The 10,926-nt window shown below is 38.6% G+C and overlaps 1 long non-coding RNA gene across 1 annotated transcript; it reads left to right on the top strand.

Annotated features, from left to right (window-relative positions):
* Nucleotides 1–1,328: 1,328 nt before the first annotated feature.
* Nucleotides 1,329–7,507, top strand: LOC109304983. The gene is made up of 2 exons (XR_002099525.1): nucleotides 1,329–3,051; nucleotides 3,144–7,507. It is a non-coding gene; the product is annotated as an uncharacterized LOC109304983 (long non-coding RNA).
* The last annotated feature ends 3,419 nt before the right edge of the window (nucleotides 7,508–10,926 follow it).

Genomic DNA, 10,926 nt, shown 5'->3' with positions numbered 1-10,926 from the left:
AGAACCCCAGGGTAGGGGCCAGCACCACTTCCCTTGGAAGTTGGTTCCAGCTCCTAGCCGCCCTAACTGTGAAGTAGTTTTTGCGGATGTCCCACATGTGCCTACATAACACACATGAAATTATTTAATAAACAACACAAATACTCTACAAATGATTTTTAACTGTCAAAAGAAGACTAAATCAGGTATAATATAATCTCATAAATCCGGCATCCTTGGGAACTAGCACCTGCTGGAAATTTGAAAATTCTGGATTTTTGAAACGTAAGGAAAGTGCATAGCCTTAGGACAATTTTCTTTGCTATTACACTATACGTGGGACTGAGTATTGTTTAAAGCAATAGCTGTAGGCTGATAAAATAATGGCAGTCAGAGAAGCTCTGGACTTCCGGAGAAATTTCTGGATCATTGGGAAGCTATTTTTAATGCAATAAAGCAGTGTACTGTATTTTTAAAAAGTGCCAGATTTTTGAGAATTCTGGAATTTTGAAACCCAGATTTATGAGGTTATACTGTACTCACGTGGTACATATTACAGTGACCTTGCAAAGCAGTGATACTTTTCAATACTTTTTCAATTGATTTTGCAGTATTAGAGCAATTAGAACTCTTGGGAGCCTTATCTCACTCACAGTCTCCTGCAAGTCCAGGGCCAGTCAGTCTAGTCCAGGAGCAAACCGTACCCCACCCAACTTACACCTCTTCCCGCTTGAACCAGATTCTTTTCCTCCAGTTCATTGCTCCTGACTCTTTCACTGCAGTTGTACCTCAAACCTAACTTCAGGAGAGCAACAAGAAAAATCTTTCCTAAGGGAATAAAACTTTCAACTCTCCATCCTGTTCTCCCCCTCTTGAATCACGGCAGTGCAAGTCAAAAATCAGAAGATCTTAGGAGCCAGTGATGGAGAGACGTACCAAGATTGGTTCCAAATTACAGGATACCAAAAGAAGTTCAGACTCTGGGGGCACATCCAGACAAGAGCACACATGCACTTTGCAGCATCAAAACACATGTGGCACACATGAAAAGGTTCTCCATGCTGCAAACCAAAATTAGATTCTGATATCTGAAAAAAAAAAAAAAATCTAAAAAGAAGAAGGGTACAGCACATGGTTGCAGTGTGCGCCACCCAAAACCAGAGCCTGGCCCGCCAGAGCCACACACTGGCTGCTGGCCAGGCTCTGCACACCTAGATTGTCACCGTTGCAGCCCTGGGAGGTCCCCAGGACCCCAGGTAAGGTTGCTGCAGCCAGCCCAGGTGCTGGCCTCAGCCTCCCCTACCCCACCCAGGGCAATTTGCCCCCTCCCCCTCCACACATGAAGAGGCAGTCCCCAAGGAAAAATAGCAGCAGCACAACTAGATGACGCTGCTATTTGTCCTCAGGAAAAACACACTTCAGCGTTTGTCTGGATGCACCTGGATGGCTAGTTGGGGCATCTATAGCATCTTACATCATGTCAGACTCCTTTATAAGTCATCTTTAGGTCTCATGAGGTCATCAGTCAGAACAGTTTTCCCTGATCAAACACTCTTCAGAGGAAAGATCTAAATGCACTTTCAGTCTCCGGGTCTGATTTACTCCTAAAGAAAAATCCACTAGGATCCTGTCACAGATTCTGAAATGTACAATTTGATCTGGAAACTTTGCATCACTTCTGAATATTTCTTTCCAGAAGTAAGATCTGGACTCTTAGAAATGCTCTCCCAGCATCTCATACTGGCTGACAAGCCAGCCTACAAAATGTAGAATTTGCTACCTGATATATTTTTTCTCTACAGCACTGTCTACTTTAAAAAAAAACCCAAACAACCCTTTGCTGGTATAGCTGTGTGTGAAAATAACACCTCTAATTGCTATTGCTCTGGGAGTAAGAGTCCTAGTATAGGCAAAATTATACATTCTAGGGGAAAAAAATCTTAGGATAGCTGGTTTCATTCTAGGACCTAGTAGAAGCTATGCTCTTGCCAATGTAAGCTGTGACAACTCTAGGAGGTTTCGCTATTACATCAATAGTGGCACATGCAGCTGCAGAGATAAGTTCTTTGGCTATCTGTACCATGTTCTTATCAACGTCCATGTGTCTAATTATCACAGCTAGAAAAGGCGTTATTACTGATCTAGTAATAAGTATTTAGTGTTTCCATAGGCTTTGGAAGTAGTAATTTAGCACAGAGGTAGAAAGGATGTGACTAGCCCCTAAAGTCTCTGACTCCACAATTTATAGGGAAAGAAGGACATCTGTCAACTTGGATTGTGGGAGTGGTTAGTCCAGATTAGCTATATTCATATCACAAACTTTCTATGATCAGCTCAGGAAGGTAGCAGTCATGACCAAGGTTTACAACAAAGGATTATTTTCCCTTTGGAACTCTCCTGCAATCCAGCAAGCTTCCCAGAAAATGGTGCTCTGGGAGTCTGATGGGAATGAAGTTGCTCAGACTCTTGCATTAATATTTACTTGTAAACTTATTTTATATGTAGCATAGGATTAGGGAAGGAAATTGCAGGAGTGGAGTAGCTGCTGGGATTCACGGAACATTTCACAACAGCAGCTTACTGTGGGGCACCCTTCATCTTCAGCAGTACCTAATGGATTGTGCCTTTAGGAAATCCATCTTCCAAAGAATTTTCTGTGCCCTATATTTTTCCATGGTTCCCTGAGCAGCTTCTGTTGATTGTCTTGATCAAAATTCTGTTTACATGGTGCTCTCTGCTAAATCTTTCAGTGGTGCTTTTTTAAGGTGCTGGATAAATGATTTCAACGTACTTTCTCTGCTCAGACATGTAGCACTCCACTTGGCAATTACTACTTTTTAGCACTAGCATTGTTACTCCAACCACAAAGTACTGATGATACTCCACTTTTTCTTGTCCATCCTACATTGAATCAAAGTAAGTCCTCATATCTAACCATGCAGGTCTGGTCAACATTTAAAAGAAGCCACTTGGAAGCAGGTTCCTTGGCTTGAAAGTAGTTGGGTGCATGAATCTGATCTGTACATTTGGAGACTTCCCAGACTTCTCTCTCATCCCTGATTCTGTCTGTAGGTCAGTTTTGTAATTTGATTAATGAACTATATATCTGCAGTGTAAATTGTTCTCTGAGCCAAATGACTGATTCTTTCTTTGCCCTTAAATAGGAAAATTAACACACAATTCAGATTTGAATGGATTGCTCCAATTAAAGCATGCCTGAGACTCCTGGACTTTACCATACTGCTCAGCTCAAGATCTAGCCTGTTGAAAAATACAAGAATGCAGAAAGAATGGCTCAGGATCTCAGGAAATGGTGTCTTGTGCTCCTAGAGACATTGGTGCAAATCCTGTTCTGAGTAAAGGAAACACAGCTGATGTTGACTTAGACAGGCATTGCCATTACATACACTAACACTAAAGCTGGCTCTTGGTTTCTGCTTGTAGAATGAGATTGACTGAAGACATTACGAAGGGAGCTGCCAGTATGTGGAAAAGCATAAAGATGTATTACATTGCCAACTTGCCACTGTTCTCAGAACAACAGCCCTTTTGCAAACTATTAAAAAAGAGTGGTAGTGGCTAAAGAGAGAAGTAGGACAGTAAAGTTTCTGCATTCCCCTCATTGGAGAAGAGAGAGTATCATCACATACTTTGACTGGACGTGTGGAAGATTCTTTACTCAGAATTCCCACATGCCTGCCCAAAAGCATTCAATAGCTCAGTTGCCTCGGTGCTCATTTTCCAGTCATGCTGAACTCACCATATGCAGTGGACTTTGCAGTTCTCTTGAGGAGAAGGACAAAGATGCAGGATGGTTTCTGATGTAAGATTTACCAGTGATCGCTCTACAAAACATAGCTGTGCTCCTTGCCTATCATGAGTAGAGAGATTTGTTAGCCATGTTAGTCTGATACCTAGTCTCTAAAAAGCCACTCTGCCCTGCCTTCGTGAATTACTTGGCCAGTAGCTGTTATGCATGCTGTGTCAAAGCCAGAGAAGATTTAAGTCTCCTATGTTTCTCAACTTGTTGAACTGTAAAAAATCTTTAAGATCTGGAGATGGCCAGTTCAAAAATCTAATGTTTTCCAAGATAAAGTCCGTCATGCACAGGCTGACAAAGTGCCTACAAATAAAGATGTGAAAAGGTCAGTGTTTCTGCACAATTCATAGGTTGATCTACAATATCAACTTATGGTACTGTCCTGCGGTGTACTTTTTAAAATCATGGCTTTTTTGTGTTATGTTTATCCTTTTAATAGTAGTGGGTTTCAAGTTTTGTATACTTACAGATCCACTGTGTAACTGTTATTAACAAGCATACATATGTTTGTTATAGGAAATTATTTGGTGTAAAAGGCAGCTATATTTAAAGAGTGGCTATGTTATTTCTTGATCTTTGTACAAAAACAACATGTGATCAGTTAATTGGAAAGTACTTAAAATTAACTTTGTTTTAAAATGCCTTTATTTAAACTCTGTAATGCCTTCCCTTCAGAACAGCATAGTATTGCCAACTCCTGCAAATCTGAGTCTCCTGAAATCTTAAAGCACTTAAATTATTTTTTAATAAAAAATTGTAACCTTCAAAATATCTTGAAAGGTGACTGAAGTATAGCCTGAAGGCTTGAGAACCCAGGAGGCCAATAAAAAGCACTCAAATTTTATAATTGTTTTTCTAAATTACATAATTTTAACAGTAGGAGTTGACAGTGCTGATGCTTTCACTCCCTAATGCCCATAGAGAGACCATCACATATCATTTCAGACTTTCCATAAGAGGCTCAAGTTGTTAACGTCAGGGTTGTGACATAGCTGTGGGGTTTTTTGCAGCATTTTTTATATATTTACAGCAATCAGCGTTTTAATTACATGTTTCAGAAGGATTAAATGTGTCAGGGGAAGAATTTAATCTGGGATTTCTCAGAAGCACCTCAAAGATTTACAAGTATGGGACGTTGGCTCTAAATTAGCTACTTTGAAGACCACACCCTTGCAGACCATATTCTGTAGACTTTACTCAGGCAAGATGCTCTGTTGCCTCAGAAGTACTCTGCTAACAAGGATCAAAGTGATCGATAGACCAGACTACAAATGGCTAAAAGCACAAGAACTTTGCAGTCTCTCAAAAGCCTGAGGACATGAGAATTTACCTTGATCCTTGGGGCTATAGCAGCAGAGTCTTTACTCAGCCTGCCTATCTAGAATGTCCTTACAAGCAGACTCTCTGGTCTACTGCTATGGCCAATTAATAGGCAAGTGGACTTTCCTAGGAATTACTGATTTTCCACCTGTGCCTCACTTAAATATTTCTACCTGGCCCTGTTTTGCCTGCATAGCAATGACTTTCTAGAAAGGAATGTAGCACAATCCCAGGGTCCTCTTAATCCATAATGCAAAAATGAGCTGCTTTTCCTCAGCAGGCCAACTCTCCAGATTAAAGAAAAGCTGTAAAAAAGCCACATGGCTAAATCAGAAAGGAACATTTCCTCTCCAGTGGAGACAATGTTGAATACTGCCACTACTTGGGAGAACAGAAAGAAAAGTAACAGGTATGTTTAATTTATGCTCCTTCCATACCCCAGACATGCACATGCACCAGTGGAGTGTCATACAGCAGACAAGGCCACAATTGAGAGCATTCTCAAGAGCTAGAAAGATTGTATTAGAACTGTTATCAGTATTTCCTTAGCAAAATAGGGGGACATATGAGAATCCCCTTCCCCGTCTTACCATACGGTGCTTGTCTTTTGTCGAAGTGTAATGTAAGCAGAAATGAAATCTATAGGTAGCTTCTAAATAGACATACTGCAGCATGAGAAATCCCAGTGGCCAAGTGTTGTTATGTTAAAGTAAATTTGTCATTATCGCTGACTTCAAGGGACTTGCCTACATTTATGCTAATAGAAATCAAAATTGGACTCTAACAGGATAACTTGGGCAAGTTAAAGATACAGATTCAGACCCCAAGGTACTGTTGAGGCAATGTGTAGTTTTGTATTGGGTATCTGTGCATATTTTAGTTGATGTAATTTTTGTTTCTTCTGTCCTGATCAACACGCATCACTCCCATTGGAACAGCTAGACATGCAGGGCTTTGTTGTGTTCTTAATAATAACTATCACAAGGAGCATGCCTCAGTAGTAATACTCCAAGGATTTACTTTAAATCAGGTGCTACAGAGAATAGCTATACTTCAGCACAAAATTACTTTATCTAGGTTATACAGTGTATACTTAAGACATATGGCGTATATATTTGTAATTATAGGCATCTCTTTTTATTTTGCTGTTGTTTTATAATGGAAAAATATGTATTATAATAATTTCCTATCAATATTCTATTAAGCAACAAACTTTTTTCCACCCTATATTTGGTTCTCTTGTCACCAAGGCAGAACAGCAAAATATTTTCTAACCATTATAATTTTTAAGAGAGGTCATTACAACCGTATCAGACTCAAACCTTGGACTGGATACAGAGCCTGTGTTAAATATACTGTGTGTAATTCAGATGCATGGATAATCCAAGCAGTTCAAGTAAGTGATTGTAATATAAGAAATTGGAGTCAGTGCATGCAGACTTCCAAGATGGCACTAGCAGAGAGGCTTGTTTGCAACCTGGTTGGTTATTTAGCTTGCAACCTTTTCAAATCAGTATAGTTTTATTAACAGAACAGCAGGCAGTATAGTATAGTTTTCCAAAATTATGGTCCTTAAATTGTAGCTTTGCTGTAATTGCAGGGCCGCATTACTGTGGGAGTAATTCGGAGTCAACACTGCAAAGTTACAGTTTGCAAATTGATAAATACCATGAAATTCCTTTCAATATTTTTTGTAATAGTATGTATGATCTGATGTAATTTAGCGATACCATTATTCTAAGAATGTTAATTTGATGTTCCTAGCCAATTTAGCTTTTTGGCTGCTGAAAGCACAGTAGGTAATTATGGTTATTTACTATATGTGTAGACAAGTTCTGTGTAAATACATCAGGGCAAAAAATGTAACTTAAAGTATGAGGCAAGTTGTGAGTTATATAAAAGTAAGAACACAGGTCAGTAATATTTATGTTTATTTATGTACAGCAGTATCATAATCTCTACTTGTTTATATGCTGATGAAACCTTCATATTCTGTCCTATATTCTATGGAAGTTTTTAAAATAGGCTCTGCCATTTTTTTCTGATTCATATATTTGCATATAACTTTTAAATTTATTGGTAATCCATGTAAACAATGTCAAAATGAGAAATGTTTTATGTTGAGATGAAATGAAACAAGCCTAATTTTAAAATACTGGGATAATTCAATAAATTGAAATCTATATAAAACCTGAATAGCCAAATACAATAAACTATCATTAAAAAGTTTGGTCATTTTTTTGGAAAGGGTCTTTAAAAAAAAAAAAAGCACCCCAAATCCTTCTTGTTGCTTGATGAAGGAGATGTGTGTTTTTTGTGGGGGAGGATTTCTGTTGCTTTCAGTAACATATAATATTTTGGATTAACCATTAAATCTACTTATTTCAAGCCCGGCTTTAATCGGCTTATTACTTTTGAGTAACACCTCATTCTACAAAGCCATGACCATGGAAGGACATATGGGCAAGGTTAGAGATCTTACGATTTCCATGGGGCTACTCGAAGTAATATTCAGTGATAATGAGAGCATTAGAACCTGGCCCTTAAGCTTACCTCTGTGTAGTTTTCAGTATTTTCAGAAAGTTGGCATTACTGAGCTTGCAGATTTATTTGGTCAAGGTTCCTTGTGGCAGGTTTGAGCCCCACGGGCAGCTGTGACACCACCTGGTTGCCATGTGGCTCCTGCCCAGCTCAGTCCCTAGTGTGGCCCTCCCTTGGTTGCTCACCCACCTGCCACACCTTGTTAGAGGTTAGGTTTGGGACACTACTTATGGGCCTTAGAGTGAGCTTTAGTCTGTGCAAATCACCACTGGGTCTCTCTTGGAGTCTCTGTTCAGCCCTCAAGCTCACTAGGCCCTCTCGACCTGTCTGTGCCTCTGCAGGAGACCTGTAGCCTTAAGGGTTCATTGCGTGACTCTGTTTATTCCTACACCATGCCCCATGCCTCACAGCTGTTATTGTACAATCCTTTGCCTTGTATGGTACTCGGCCTTGCCAGCCTCCTCCCCCTATGCTCTCACTGGGCTTTTAGCCCAAGCCCAAGATATCAGACTTAGCTTCTAGGCTCCAGTCTCCCTGGCTGTGGGTCACTGACCCTGTCGGTCTCTGGCAGTGGCTCATCTCAAAACTTTGGCCCCTTCTGGACCCTGGCCCAGTATGCCGTGCTGGGTAAGTGGTGATGTGTTAAAAAAATAAAAAATAAAAAAAAATAAAAAAAATTCTGTAATGTTTTAAATAAGGCTGAACAAAGCATAGGTGTAGAGTGATACAGAATGAAGGACAAATCACAGTTTGATGAAAAGCCATGCCCCTGGTCCCTTTAACAGAAAGAAGCAATCTGTAATCATCACAGATCCCACTATGCAAAGAAACCTGGCCTGTATGATTGCAATGTTACATTTCCTTCAACCTGCACTCTTCATAGGCTTTGCAAATATCTTTAAGAGGAAGGGAACTGCAACTTGTTTCTTCTAATACAGGTGAGGTGTTTACTGAAGGTTTTTAGCATACAATCAACAACCAAATCTGCAAGGTGTGGTCCTGAAATATTAAACCAGTGATAATTAAAATATTAAATAGGTATCAATATTTGTTTCTTAGCTTCTTTTAAAAATAATGGATATGTTGAGAAACCACGTGGGAAATGCATATGGATGAATGAACGAAAATGCATATTAGTGCCCAAAGTACTGTGATATAAAGGCATAAGTCGAATATGAGACTCACTGAAAACTAAAGAAAATTGTTGATGGCAAATCCTTCAAATCCTAATAGTTTGTGAGGATTGCCTTTGACAGAGCAGGTATTCATAGACTTGGAAGCTGCAAACTGCATTCTTTAATATAATGTTACTATACTAAAACTAGGTGGACAGATATATTCTACTGAAGTGCACACATCCAGGTCTTACCAAGAGAGTTATACCCTGAACTTTTCTGTGTGTCAATTCCTATAGTAACCACCTTCAATAAAGAAATACTGTAATATATTGGCCAGGTTTACTTTTGGGGATGAACATCTGTCATTGGAGTCAAGTCAAAATAATGCCAAGTGTGCTCAGGATTCTAGCTAACCCTTTCAGACCATGTGAACCTTAAGGACTGAAGGGATACAACTGGTCTCTTTCTCTGCCTTCATCTGATCCCAGAGGCAAGCAGAAAACTATGATTTCTGTCATGAATTTACACTCCAAGGTCATCTTGACTTGGGTGAAACCAGAAATGGGCTCTATTAACCCTTGGCATTTCAGATTGCTCATTGCAAAGTATAACTGCCAAATAATTTAAAATTGGATACATGGTCACTCATGGACCAACAATTCCCTGGCTGTTAACATTATGTTGCTCTGTGTTGTCCTTCTTTCCTTTAGAGAGTACACTGTAATTCAGAATGGATACACATCACAGTTGCTATAACTGTGATTTGTGTTAATGAAACAAAAAGTTTAAGTTATTTTCATAAATCTCTTTTCATACTTGTATATGCAAGTTAATTACGTGTGTATGTAAAGTAGGTACATTTGTAGAAACTAAAACATGTTTCTCTTTATTTAACTGCAATAAAAATTACAGTTTTGTATCAATAATAATACAATAGTCTTAAAATGCCATTAGGCATATTTAAACTCAATCAATGCAAAACACTTATATATTCCAGAACCATCTGCCTACAGAGACAGGTTTAACTAGGGATGGGATTTTCAGAATAATGTTGAAGGCTTAGTTGATACATTTCTTTTGATTTAAACCAAGCTTGGAAACAGCTAAACTGAAAGAAGCTACCCTTATATGAAAACAACAATCCATGCAAGCATTTCTACCAGTCTAACTAAATCTTTCACAATATAACTGAAGTTGACAGTTGATAAAGTCTAAAAATAATTAAAATATAACCCCTACAGTATATGTCACCTGTTTTCTCCTATTAGGCCTCTCTGTCTTGTTAAACACTGGTAATTTTCTATCCAAAAAATAGATACTTTTCTAATGCAAGTGTCATGCTGCTGAATTCTACTGGTGTGCATATGTATTAATGAAAAGATATATTTATGATATTTTAAAAATCATAAAACTGATAGGGAATTCAATATTGGAAATAAACTACTGGTCATGATCTCATCTTTATAGACAATATGCTAGTTGTGTGATGTAATTCTCTTGGAATAAATAGAATTGTGTCAGACCTGAATTATATTACTTGGAGAGCCTTACAGCTGGGGTGGCTAGAGGACCTCTATAAATAATGAACTAAGCCTCATTCTGATAGTTGTGTTTCTTCTACTATGCAAACAGAAGAGAAAAAAAACAGGAAAGCTGAGTTTCAGTCAGTCAGTAAGAGGATATGATGCTGATAACACAGAAAAAATAATCAGCTGAATAATAAGTTGTTATCTTTTCAGAAAAAAAGCTGCATCTTTCTTCTGTTACCAAAAACTGGTTCAAGACTGAGGCAGTCGTACTGCAAACTGTTTACACATGGAACATCTTCTCAGATTAGTTAAAACAAAGTCAAAATGCTATGCTCCGACAAAGGAAAAACCCACTGCATCTGTGTGTAGAAGCCCCCACAATGCCCTGGCATTTTATTGATTAATATTCTCCTACTGTAATGATTAGATTTCAGCATAAATAATTGTTGCCATTTCCTAATCTGTATAAACCTGCCTGGGTCTTTTGCTCTTGTATATCGCATGGTAACCATGACAATGAACACTGGCTGTCAGCAGGACAAAACTAGTGACATGTCCTTACTTTTATACAAATTTACATATTTGTTTCATACTGGATACATACAAATTATTGTTAACT

Source organism: Gavialis gangeticus, unplaced genomic scaffold, assembly GCF_001723915.1.
Source record: "Gavialis gangeticus isolate Ggan-Ray unplaced genomic scaffold, GavGan_comp1, whole genome shotgun sequence".
Lineage (NCBI taxonomy): Eukaryota > Metazoa > Chordata > Crocodylia > Gavialidae > Gavialis > Gavialis gangeticus.
The sequence above is the reverse complement of the archived record's forward strand: the minus strand, read 5'-3'. Positions and strand labels throughout refer to the sequence as shown.